Source organism: Haematobia irritans, chromosome 2 (assembly GCF_050003625.1).
Source record: "Haematobia irritans isolate KBUSLIRL chromosome 2, ASM5000362v1, whole genome shotgun sequence".
In the NCBI taxonomy this organism is placed as follows: Eukaryota; Metazoa; Arthropoda; class Insecta; order Diptera; family Muscidae; genus Haematobia; species Haematobia irritans.
In genome coordinates, this window is record NC_134398.1 from 92986720 (window position 1) to 92999068 (window position 12349).

The 12349-nt window shown below is 38.1% G+C and overlaps 1 long non-coding RNA gene across 1 annotated transcript; it reads left to right on the plus strand.

Moving 5' to 3' along the window:
* Positions 1-622, plus strand: LOC142223309 (uncharacterized). The gene is made up of 3 exons (XR_012718672.1): positions 1-81; positions 166-264; positions 340-622. It is a non-coding gene; the product is annotated as an uncharacterized LOC142223309 (long non-coding RNA).
* The last annotated feature ends 11727 nt before the right edge of the window (positions 623-12349 follow it).

The following is a 12349-nucleotide window of genomic DNA, read 5'->3' on the forward strand; positions in this document are numbered from 1 at the left end:
CTGAGAATAATTTCAAAAACGTCCCATTAGTCCATGGATATGATTTCAATAATGTACCAACTGGATGGATTTTTCAATGTGGTAAGTTTTCTATAAACGGTATTTTGTCCGTTTTTAATAAAACTAAAATTTAAATTTATTAAAAATTATTATTTTCACTTGCAGGTAAACAGGTCTTGTAATGGTATTTTTTTGAATATTCTTACTGTTTAATGCTAATTAAGCTGATATCCTTATTGGCTCTAGGAAACACTCTTGAAAACCGTAAGTTAAAAATCAATATGAACGATAGAATTTGATAATATTTTTCTTATATTTTGTATAACTTTGCAATTTCAGATGCTTATAAGACAAATCCGCCCAACAAAAGTTAGCCAAAATCGATGAAATTGGACAATTCAATATATCTTTCATCTGGATAGAAAGCATGGAAATTTAAATTAATTAGTTTAGTCCTAATAACATAGAATATTACTCTTTTGAAGAAGCAATTACTAACTACCGACAAGTAACTGCATCCAACGTACTAATAAAAATATTTCCTTTATTGTATATCATAAGCCATAGTTTTGTGTAATATGATAATAATTTTTTGAAATAAAATACTGGTGGTTATAGAAAATTGACTTGTTTTGTACGAAAAATTTCTTAGTTGTATACAGGCTTGTTGTACCTTTGATTCCTCAATTTCTCTACTTTTTTGAAAATTATACCGACAAACAGTTTATTTCAAACCAATTTCCTAATACAGGTTTCCCAAAAAATCGTTAATTTTTCCGGATAGCAGGAATATTTTGAATGAGTTTAACTATATTCTTCCCAAAGCATAGTAATAATGAACTAAAATACGATGCAATACATGAACTAATTTATAAGAAAATCATGAACTTATCTAGATGAAAAAAATCTTTGGCGCCAAATCATGGTCATTCTTACTATGGGCTAGTTCATTTTTCATAAAAAATAGTAAACTTTTTTTTCGGTGCATATCTAACGAGCAAAATAAAATGATTGGACAGACAGAATTTTGCTTACATTTATCTTAACCCAAAAACGACATCATACACACAAAAAAGAATCTCGTTAATTTAAGAAGATCTTTAGTTAATTTTTCGTATTTTCAACGAAAATTAATTTTTCAAAGGGAAATTTTTTCAAATTTATTTCCTTAAAATTTTTCTTAACTGGTAGTGAAGAATTGTTTTGTCATACTACAAAACTACTTGTAAAATGTAAAGTACAATTATCACAATTGTTTGATGAGAAAATATTTTTACGAAAATTGAAGTTAAAAGCGGATAGTAATTTTATACTAGAAATTCCTACACAGAAAAAATGTGTCTTGTACATTTAAGGACCATTTTAACTTCCACAAAGTTAAAAAAATTTACTGTCATATGGTTCATTTTTTGTAACCACAACGAAAATTAACTTAACTAAAGGAATAAATTTGTAAAATTGCAGTAATTTGTTTTTAGGTCACTAACTACGAAATGGGAAGGATTTTTCTTTAATTAAATTTCCAACACAGTAGTTAATGCACCGTTGATTGCATTATAAAAATACATATGCAATATAAAAATCTTACTACGAAATGTAAACCCTACACTGAAAAAAATATTTACGTGATGTTAAAAATTAAATTTTAGGATGCGAAATTTACAAAATATTAAGGACAAATTTCTTTAAAATAATGAAAATTTAATTAAATTAAAGTTTATAATCTTTACTTTAAAATGTTTTTCATTAAATTTAGGACACAAATTTTGTGAATTTGCGTCTCTCCGTTAAAGTCGCATGTCTTTGAACTAAGGCTAATTTTCCTTAAAGTAAAGAAACACATTTTCGATTTAAAGAAATTGTCATTAAATTAACTGAAATATTGAAATTTTAGATTTAAGATAAAAACGCTTCAAATATAGGCTAAGATTTATTTTAAGGATTTAGCGTCTTTGGTTTAAAGTTTTTTTTTGGAATTAAGAAAACATTTATTACTTTGAAGTATCCGTTATAATTTGGATTTTCAAACTGGCATTTGTTTGTACGTGAGTACCTTTATTAATAAACCGCGAAAAGGGAATGAAAAATTGATAAATGAGATCTGTATCTTAATTTTAATTTTATTGGTCCTAGATTTAAAGCCAGATAGGTCGCCTCTTTATTCAACCGTCGAACGGAACGGACGTGTTTTTTAATAGCGGATAAAATCATCGTAATAAGTACCTACTACGAATTTCAAGTGTGGTGGGATATTAGGCCACCATGCAGAGAAATTCAAAGACATCCACTGGGTTGCTAACTTCAGGGCCCAGTGGACGGGTATCGACTGGAGTTATAAATTTGGGCAATGACCAAGAGTTAGGCCCAATTTAGTCGACCTCTAGACGGGTCGACTGGTGGCGACAATTTGACAAGTCGAACCTTTTCCAAGGTAGCGACATCAAAAGGAGGTAATCCCTCACGAAAGAGATTCAAGGAACGCAGAAATGCTTTGTTTATCCTAAAGAAATTAGGATCAGTCGACCCAAGCACGTTGTCGGCTACACAAAGCGATTCCTTAAAATGGGCTCAAGGAATTCTTGAGGCTGGAAAAAGGGAACGATCACCGGATGAGCTGCCATCCTCCAAAAGGGATCAACGATCGTTTGCCTCAGTTGCTAAAGACAGCCTTGTGATGGCTATCATAAATAAAGGAGCATTGGACGGTATGGTTCCAAAGCAAAAATGGGGGGAAATTGAGAATGCTTTGTCTGGCGTCTACTCACAGGTGCTGGAAAAGTTTCCCGGCCCAGACACCAAGAGGCTGGTTGGTATCAAGGACGATTTAAGCTAGTCGCATTTGAGGATCAGAGGTCTATAGAATGTTTTAAAGCTGCTCTGATACTAATTGGTGAAGTTTGGGAAGGAGCTGCTCTAGAGTTAGTCGAGAAGAAAGACATACCGGCTAGACATAGAGCACATGCGTGGATACCTCAAACCCTCCTGACCCTGAATCTATTTTAAATAGACCGAAACAATGCTATCCAGATCTTCCAACAGCTGATTGGAAGGTTGGCCGTTTGGATGAAGTGGATGGACCAAGTCGGCAAGCAGTGTTCATATTGAACACTCAGTCTTTGCCACATCTAGCAAAGTCTCAGGGCCGTGTATGTTATGGCTTTCATTATATCCAAATGAAGGTGTATAAAAACGATCAGCTAAAGGATTCAGAACTGGACAAGCCTCTGCCTGGATCAGAAGTAAGCGGATCCTCTTGCGAAGTCGAGGGAGATACCAAAGTTGAAGACATGGATAGATACCGTATGCGTGAGGAGGCTTCTACTGCCTCGGAACTCACCAAAGTTGAACCTATGCTTATTGCGAGAGTCACCGAGATCTCTGAAGAGGATATTCTTGATGACTCGATTGAAGCGGCTGATGTGACGGTTGTTGAAAATCTCGATGGTCCTACGGATCCTCCAGATAAATCTCATCATTGTAAGGCTGCATGTACTGCCTTAAAAGTTCTCCTGATGAAAGGGGACATAGACATAGTTCTTATTCAAGAACCATATGTTTATAGAAACAAAATATGTGAATTAAGTACTCCGGGGTTCAAACTATTGCAGTATACTGGTAATGATGTAATTCGAGCCTGTATAATTGCTAAAAACGAGCTTAACTTGTTTCTGCTTCCTTCAATGTGCAATACAGACACTGTCGTTGCCAATTTAGAAATAGCCAAATGCAAATATTGGGTATCTTCGGTCTACATGGGACATGACAGGGAGATGCCTCCATATGCCGTTAAGACCTTAGTGGAGGAGTCACTGAAAACAAAGACGAAACTCATTATGGGATGCGATGCGAATGCTCATCATAGTATATGGGGAAGTAGTGATACTAATGCAAGGGGAGAGTCGCTAATAGAGTTTATTTTGCCAACCTTTGTCACTAAAAACAGGCAAGAGGTTTTGGACATCACCTTGGCCTCGCAAGAACTGAATGAAATGATATCTGAGTGGCAGGTTTTAAGTGAGCACAGCTTCTCAGATCATCGCTACATCAGTTTCAAATTTGATATTCATACCACCAAGATCATATTTCCGCCAAATGTTAGGAAAGCTGACTGGAATAGGTATAGGGAATCGTTCAATATGATGATACCGGAAATACCAGAGACAAATATGAGCACTGTGCAAGTTATCGAACACGCATTGGAGAGGATTACTAAGGCCTTCAACATTTCACTGAAAGCTGCATGTCCTAAAGGGAAGCCAAGGGGAAAAATCGACCACCATGGTGGTCTACGGAGTTAGGTAATATGAGGAAATCGTGCAGGAAGCTCTTTAACAAAGCAAAGTCCACCAGAGCTCCTGTGGATTGGGACGCTTACAAGAAGAATCTGAGAGGATACAAGCGAAAACTGAGAAAGGCTCAGCATAACTCTTGGAATGATTACTGCAGCAGCATTGAGAATACGTCCGAGGCTTCCAGACTACGGAAGGTGCTAGCATCCACGAAAACCGCTCCAGGTTTCATTAAAACATCGGAGGGCAATTGGACAACGTCCAGTGAGGAGACGCTGGAGGTACTATTGGACACACATTTTCCCGGAAATCAGACTGTTGAAACATGCACTGGCGGTGCCACAGTGGCTCAGCGGTCGTTTCCTATCGAGGAAATTGTATCAGAATCTAGAATAAAATGGGCGTTAAATAGCTTTGGATCATTCAAATCCCCCGGACCTGATGGAATTACTCCGGCGGAGTTACAAGCTGTGGCTGACAGAATTATCCCCTGGTTGTCGGCGATATATATAGGATGTATAAACTTAGCATATATTCCACGAAAGTGGAGGGAATCAAAAGTCTTTTTCATACCTAAAGCGGGAAAAGCCTCTCACTCGAATGCGAAGGATTTCCGACCAATCAGCTTATCATCATTCCTACTTAAGACTCTGGAGAGGATGATAGATATTTATCTTAGAACTAGCGTCGATTCAAGTTTGCTCTCGAAACGACAACATGCATACTCGAAGGGCAGGTCTACTGAGACCGCATTACATGAACTAGTCAGCTTTATTGAAAGCTCACTATCTGTCAAAGAATACACAATCGTGGCGTTTCTAGACATCGAAGGGGCGTTCAATAACGTCCATCCGAGCTCGATATTAAATGGACTGACAACTCTGAATGTTGATCCAAGTATACTTAGGCTGTTAGACGAACTTCTAAGGAAGAGACGCATTTCAGCCACACTAGGACAAGCAAACATACAAAGGTATGTGAACAGAGGCACTCCTCAAGGAGGAGTTCTATCACCTCTTCTTTGGAATGTTGCTATAAACGACCTTCTGGTTTCTCTAGAAAAAGAAAGGATACAAGTGGTGGCATACGCAGATGATGTGGCGCTAGCAGTCAGGGGAAAATTCCCATCAACAGTTAGAGATATTATACAGAGAGCCCTCCGGATGACTGAGAAATGGGCGAAAGATAATGGTATTGGGGTAAATCCTGCAAAGACAGAACTAGTCATGTATTGCAGAGATCGCAAAACTCCCACGGTTAGACCCATTTCCTTAGGGGGTATTGAAATTTCCTTTAGGGAGTGTGCAAAATACCTTGGCGTTATTTTGGACAGGAAGCTGAATTTTAGGCTTAATATTGAAGAAAGGGCGAGGAAAGCAACGGTAGCTTTATACTCGTGCAAAAAGGCAATAGGGAAAAGTGGGGACTAAAACCAAAAATTTTACTTTGGCTATACACGGCAGTGGTTAGACCTATAATGCTATATGGTGTTGTAGTCTGGTGGCCGGCAATTCACCAGCCGACAAGTTTAGACAAAGTTCAGCGTATGGCGTGCTTGTGTATCTCAGGTGCATTCAGCAAGACAGGAACAAACTCCCTTAATGTCATACTGCATCTATTGCCTTTAGACATTTTGGCCAAACAGTCAGCTGCAACAACGGCTGTGCGGTTGCGTGAGCTATCGCTGTGGTCGGAAAAAAGTTACGGTCATAGTTCGGTCCTCAAAACAATGCCAGATGTGCCTAACGTAGTGGATTACACTTTGGCGAGTCCACTTTTCGACAAAATGTTTGAGACTCTAATTCTCAACAGTGAGGCGTAGTGTACACGGATCCCGGGGAATAAAAGATATATAGATTTCTACACTGATGGCTCCAAATTGGATGGCCAAGTGGGTTTCGGAGTATATTCTAAAGATCTGGAACTTCGAATAGCGAAAAGATTACCTGATCACTGTAGCGTTTTTCAGGCTGAAATGTAATGTGAAGTAATGCTCCAAGCAATATTGGCATTAATATATACTCAGACAGTCAACCTGCAATACAATCCTTGGACTCTGTGTTCCTCAACTCGAAAACGGCCATCGACTGCCGCAAATCTCTCAATGAGATGGCTGAGCAGCACAATATTCACCTAATATGGGTGCCTGGCCATAGGAACATACCGGGGAACTGCGAAGCAGATGAGCTAGCAAGGCTAGGAACTACCTTACATATTCCAGGGGAACTAGAATCCGTTGGTATGCCTCTGGCTACCTGCAAGCTCTTACTGCGTGAGAAGGCTGTCATGATGGCAAATGTTCGATGGGAGAATTGTAAGGGTTGTAACGACACCAAGCAAATATGGCCCCATTTAAACTTAAACCGCACACTAGATATGCTAGAGTTCTCGAGACGTCAGATATCACTCCTGATATCTGCTATAACGGGTCGCTGCCTGATAGGCGATTTTGCAAAAACTATTGGTGCGAAGTATAATGGCTATTGTATGAGCTGTCACGATGCGGAGGAAAAGGAATCAATAAAACACCTCTTGTGTGAGTGTCCTGCATTTTGTGTAAGGCGTAAGCAAATTTTAGGGGCATATAGCTTCAGATTACTGGCGGACCTGGAAAACGTTAACTTAAGCAGTCTGCTAATGTTTTTGGAACAATCTGGTTGGTTCAACAGAAGAAAATAATCGAGAAGGTTCAACGGTTAAAACTAGAGTGCCCATATGTAATAGGTACTTTTAGTTAGTGTGATATCACAATGGACTGAATAGTCTAAGTGAGCCTGAATCTTAATCGGGCTGCCACTTTAACCTAACCTAACCTAGGTCGCTAAAAAATTTCTTTATTTTAAAGAAGTCGCATCTTTGGCTCGGAATCAATATCAAAATCCTTAAGGGAAGGTCAAAATCTTTGGATCCAAGTGAACTTTTTTTTGAGTGTATATTTCACTAAAGCCGATTTAATTCTCTTTTAGTTCATGGAATTATTACGTTTTAAGAAAGTTTCCATGACGTTAATATTTTTTTGTGTACGTTAGTTAAATTTACTAAAACAGAGAAAAAAAATATACACAAATGAAGCATAAAGATTAACTAAATTCGTATGTCCCACAAATTAGTTCAAAATTTCTTAAAATTTGTAAATTTTACTAATAATGCGCCCATCTTGAACTTCGTATGGCACTAAAGACATTCTTCCAATTTTGAACTCCAATTTTTTTCTTCAAATTATAAAATTTTATTTAACAAGTGAAAAAATTAATTATGTCTAATAAATTTTCTTGAATTCTTCGAAAAATATTTACTTATTTTTGTGTTTTTTGCGTGATGTCAGCGTTTGTAATACTGTTTAGTTAAAATTTTCTACAAATAATCGAAATTTTCTAAAATTAACTAAAATTTGTCTTCCTGGTGGGTTCACTGTTCGGTAATGTTGTTAATTTTTACAATTTTTTTTTATACAATAATTTTACCTACACTGAAAAAACAGTGAACCCACAAGGAAGACAAATTTTAGTTAATTTTAGAAAATTTCGATTATTTGTAGAAAATTTTAACTAAACAGTATTACAAACGCTGACATCACGCAAAAAACACAAAAATAAGTAAATATTTTTCGAAGAATTCAAGAAAATTTATTAGACATAATTAATTTTTTCACTTGTTAAATAAAATTTTATAATTTGAAGAAAAAAATTGGAGTTCAAAATTGCAAGAATGTCTTTAGTGCCATACGAAGTTCAAGATGGGCGCATTATTAGTAAAATTTACAAATTTTAAGAAATTTTGAACTAATTTGTGGGACATACGAATTTAGTTAATCTTTATGCTTCATTTGTGTATATTTTTTTTCTCTGTTTTAGTAAATTTAACTAACGTACACAAAAAATATTAACGTCATGGAAACTTTCTTAAAACGTAATAATTCCATGAACTAAAAGAGAATTAAATCGGCTTTAGTGAAATATACACTCAAAAAAAAGTTCACTTGGATCCAAAGATTTTGACCTTCCCTTAAGGATTTTGATATTGATTCCGAGCCAAAGATGCGACTTCTTTAAAATAAAGAAATTTTTTAGCGACCTAGGTTAGGTTAGGTTAAAGTGGCAGCCCGATTAAGATTCAGGCTCACTTAGACTATTCAGTTCATTGTGATACCACACTAACTAAAAGTACCTATTACATATGGGCACTTCTTGTTTTAACCGTTGAACCTTCTCGATTATTTTCTTCTGTTGAACCAACCAGATTGTTCCAAAAACATTAGCAGACTGCTTAAGTTAACGTTTTCCAGGTCCGCCAGTAATCTGAAGCTATATGCCCCTAAAATTTGCTTACGCCTTACACAAAATGCAGGACACTCACACAAGAGGTGTTTTATTGATTCCTTTTCCTCCGCATCATGACAGCTCATACAATAGTCATTATACTTCGCACCAATAGTTTTTGCAAAATCGCCTATCAGGCAGCGACCCGTTATAGCAGATATCAGGAGTGATATCTGACGTCTCGAGAACTCTAGCATATCTAGTGTGCGGTTTAAGTTTAAATGGGGCCATATTTGCTTGGTGTCGTTACAACCCTTACAATTCTCCCATCGAACATTTGCCATCATGACAGCCTTCTCACGCAGTAAGAGCTTGCAGGTAGCCAGAGGCATACCAACGGATTCTAGTTCCCCTGGAATATGTAAGGTAGTTCCTAGCCTTGCTAGCTCATCTGCTTCGCAGTTCCCCGGTATGTTCCTATGGCCAGGCACCCATATTAGGTGAATATTGTGCTGCTCAGCCATCTCATTGAGAGATTTGCGGCAGTCGATGGCCGTTTTCGAGTTGAGGAACACAGAGTCCAAGGATTTTATTGCAGGTTGACTGTCTGAGTATATATTAATGCCCACATTTTTTGGAACATTACTTCTCAGCCAATTCGCCACCTCTCTTATTGCTAATATTTCAGCCTGAAAAACACTACAGTGATTAGGTAATCTTTTCGCTATTTGAAGTTCCAGATCATTAGAATAGACTCCGAAACCCACTTGTCCATCCAATTTGGAGCCATCAGTGTAGAAATCTATATATTCTTTATTCACCGGGGTCTGTGTGCACCACGCCTCACTGTTGGGGATTAGAGTCTCAAACTTTTTGTCGAAAAGTGGACTCGCCAAAGTGTAATCCACTACGTTAGGCACATCTGACATTATTTTGAGGACAGAACTGTGACCGTAACCATTTTCCGACCACAGCGATAGTTCGCGCAACCGCACAGCCGTTGTTGCAGCTGACTGTTTGGCCAAAATGTCTAAAGGCAATAGATGCATCATGACATTAAGGGAATTTGTTCCTGTCTTGCTGAATGCGCCTGAAATACACAAACACGCCATACGCTGAACTTTATCTAAACCAGTCGGTTTCTGAAGTGCCGGCCACCAGACTACAACACCATATAGCATTATAGGTCTAACCACTGCCGTGTATAGCCAATGCACAATTTTTGGTTTTAGTCCCCACTTTTTTCCTATTGCCTTTTTGCACGAGTACAAAGCTACAGTTGCCTTCCTCGCCCTTTCTTCAATATTAAGCTTAAAGTTCAGCTTCCTGTCCAAAATAACGCCAAGGTATTTTGCACAATCACCAAAGGGAATTTCAATACCCCCTAAGGAAATAGGCCTAACCGTGGGAGTTTTGCGATCTTTGCAGTACATGACTAATTCTGTCTTTGCAGGATTTACCCCAAGACCATTGTCTTTCGCCCATTGTTCAGTCATCCGGAGGGCCCTCTGAATAATATCTCTGATTGTGGATGGGAATTTTCCCCTGACTGCCAGAGCTACATCATCTGCGTATGCCATCACTTTTATCCTTTCTTTTTCTAGAGTACCCAGAAGGCTATGTATAGCAACATTCCAAAGAAGAGGTGATAGAACTCCTCCTTGGGGAGTGCCTCTGTTCACATACTTTTGTATGTTTGCTTGTCCTAGTGTGGCTGAAATACGTCTCTTCATTAGCAGTTCGTCTAACAGCCTGAGTATACATGGATCAACATTCAGAGTTGTCAGTCCATTTAATATCGAGCTCGGATGGACATTATTGAACGCCCCTTCGATGTCTAGAAACGCCACGTTTGTGTATTCTTTGACAGATAGTGAGCTGTCAATAAAGCTGACTAGTTCATGTAAAGCGGTCTCAGTAGACCTGCCCTTCGAGTATGCATGCTGTCGTTTCGAGAACAAACTTGAATCGATGCTAGTTCTAAGATAAATATCTATCATCCTCTCCAGAGACTTAAGTAGGAATGAGGATAAGCTGATTGGTCGGAAATCCTTCGCCCTCGAGTGAGAGGCTTTTCCCGCTTTAGGTATGAAAACGACTTTTGTTTCCCTCCACTTTCCTGGGATATATGATAAGTTGATATATCCTTTATATATCACCGACAACCAGGGGATAATTTTGTCAGTTACAGCTTGTAACTCCGCCGGAGTAATTCCATCAGGTCCAGGGGATTTGAATGGTCCAAAGCTATTTAGCGCCCATCTTATTCTAGTTTCCGATACAATTTCCTCGACAGGAAACGACCGCTGAGCAACTGTGGCACCGCCAGTACATGGTTCAACCGTCTGATTTCCAGGAAAATGTGTGTCCAATAGTACCTCCAGCGTCTCCTCACTTGACGTTGTCCAATTGCCCTCCGACTACCGTAAGTTAAATGATATTACAGTCAGCGATAAATACCCCATACCGAACATGAATGATATACTAGATAAACTTGGGAAGTGCCTCTATTTTACGACGATAGACCTCGCTAAAGGTTTCCATCAAATCGAGATGGACCTTGCTGATAGGAAAAATACCGCATTTTCAACGAGAAATGGGCATTACGAATTTATTCGCATGCCATTTGGGCTCAAGAATGTCCCCTCTACTTTTCAGAGATTGATGGACACTGTTTTGGGAGATCTTGTTGGTAAACACTGTATGGTCTATCTAGATGATGTCATAAAATTTAGCACATCCTTGCAGGAACATTTGGATTCCATTGAAAAGGTATTTAAGAGACTTTTAGAAGCGAATTTAAAAGTTCAATTGACGAAATGCGAATTTATGAAAAGGGAAGCCGAATTCTTATGACATATCGTGACACCCGAGGGCGTTAAGCCAAACGAGAAAAACGTTAGTGCTATTTTAAAATACCCAATACCGAAGACAGAAAAGGAAATAAGAAGATTTATTGGTCTAGCCGGCTTTTATAGAAAATTTATACGTAATTTTGCGGAGATTACAAAGCCTCTTACGAGGTGTTTAAAAAAAGGTAACAGAATCGACCATACCGATAAGAATTTTGTGAACGCGGTGGAAACGATAAAGATATTGATTACTAGGGAACCAATATTAATTATATATGAAAAAATGAAAAAATATTTACGCTAACAACCGATGCTTCGAATGTTTCATTAGGTGCTGTACTTAGTCAGCAGGGGAAACCGATTTGTTTTGCAAGTCGAACGTTAAATGAACATGAGCTCAAATATTCTACTATAGAACGGGAACTGCTAGCTCTCGTTTGGGCGACAAAGTATTTTCGTCCCTATATTTATGGGAGGAAATTTATTGTTAACAGCGACCATAAACCTCTTCAGTGGCTCCACAATTTGAAGGAGCCGAACATCAAATTACAAAGATGGAAAATAAGACTCAACGAGTATGATTTTGACGTCAAATATATTCCTGGAATATATTTCCCGGATACGGTTAGAAGAGTGCGGAATGCTAGAAGACGCTAGGTCCGATTTGGCAACTATTCACTCTGCGGATGAGGATAACTTGAATTATATACCCATTTCTGAAAGAGTCCTAAACACATTTAAGAGACAGATTAGAATTATAAGGCAGTAACCATAAAGTTGTTAGGTGTATGAAAGAACTTGAAAATGTAACAGACTATCATGACATTAAGACACTCGTCACCGAAATTCATTTAGAAGGGCTCCACCAGGGTATAGAGAAAATCGTCCGTGAATTTAAATCGAATCGTACTGATTTATTTTCGAAGTTTACCATGGTGAAGAAAGTTTC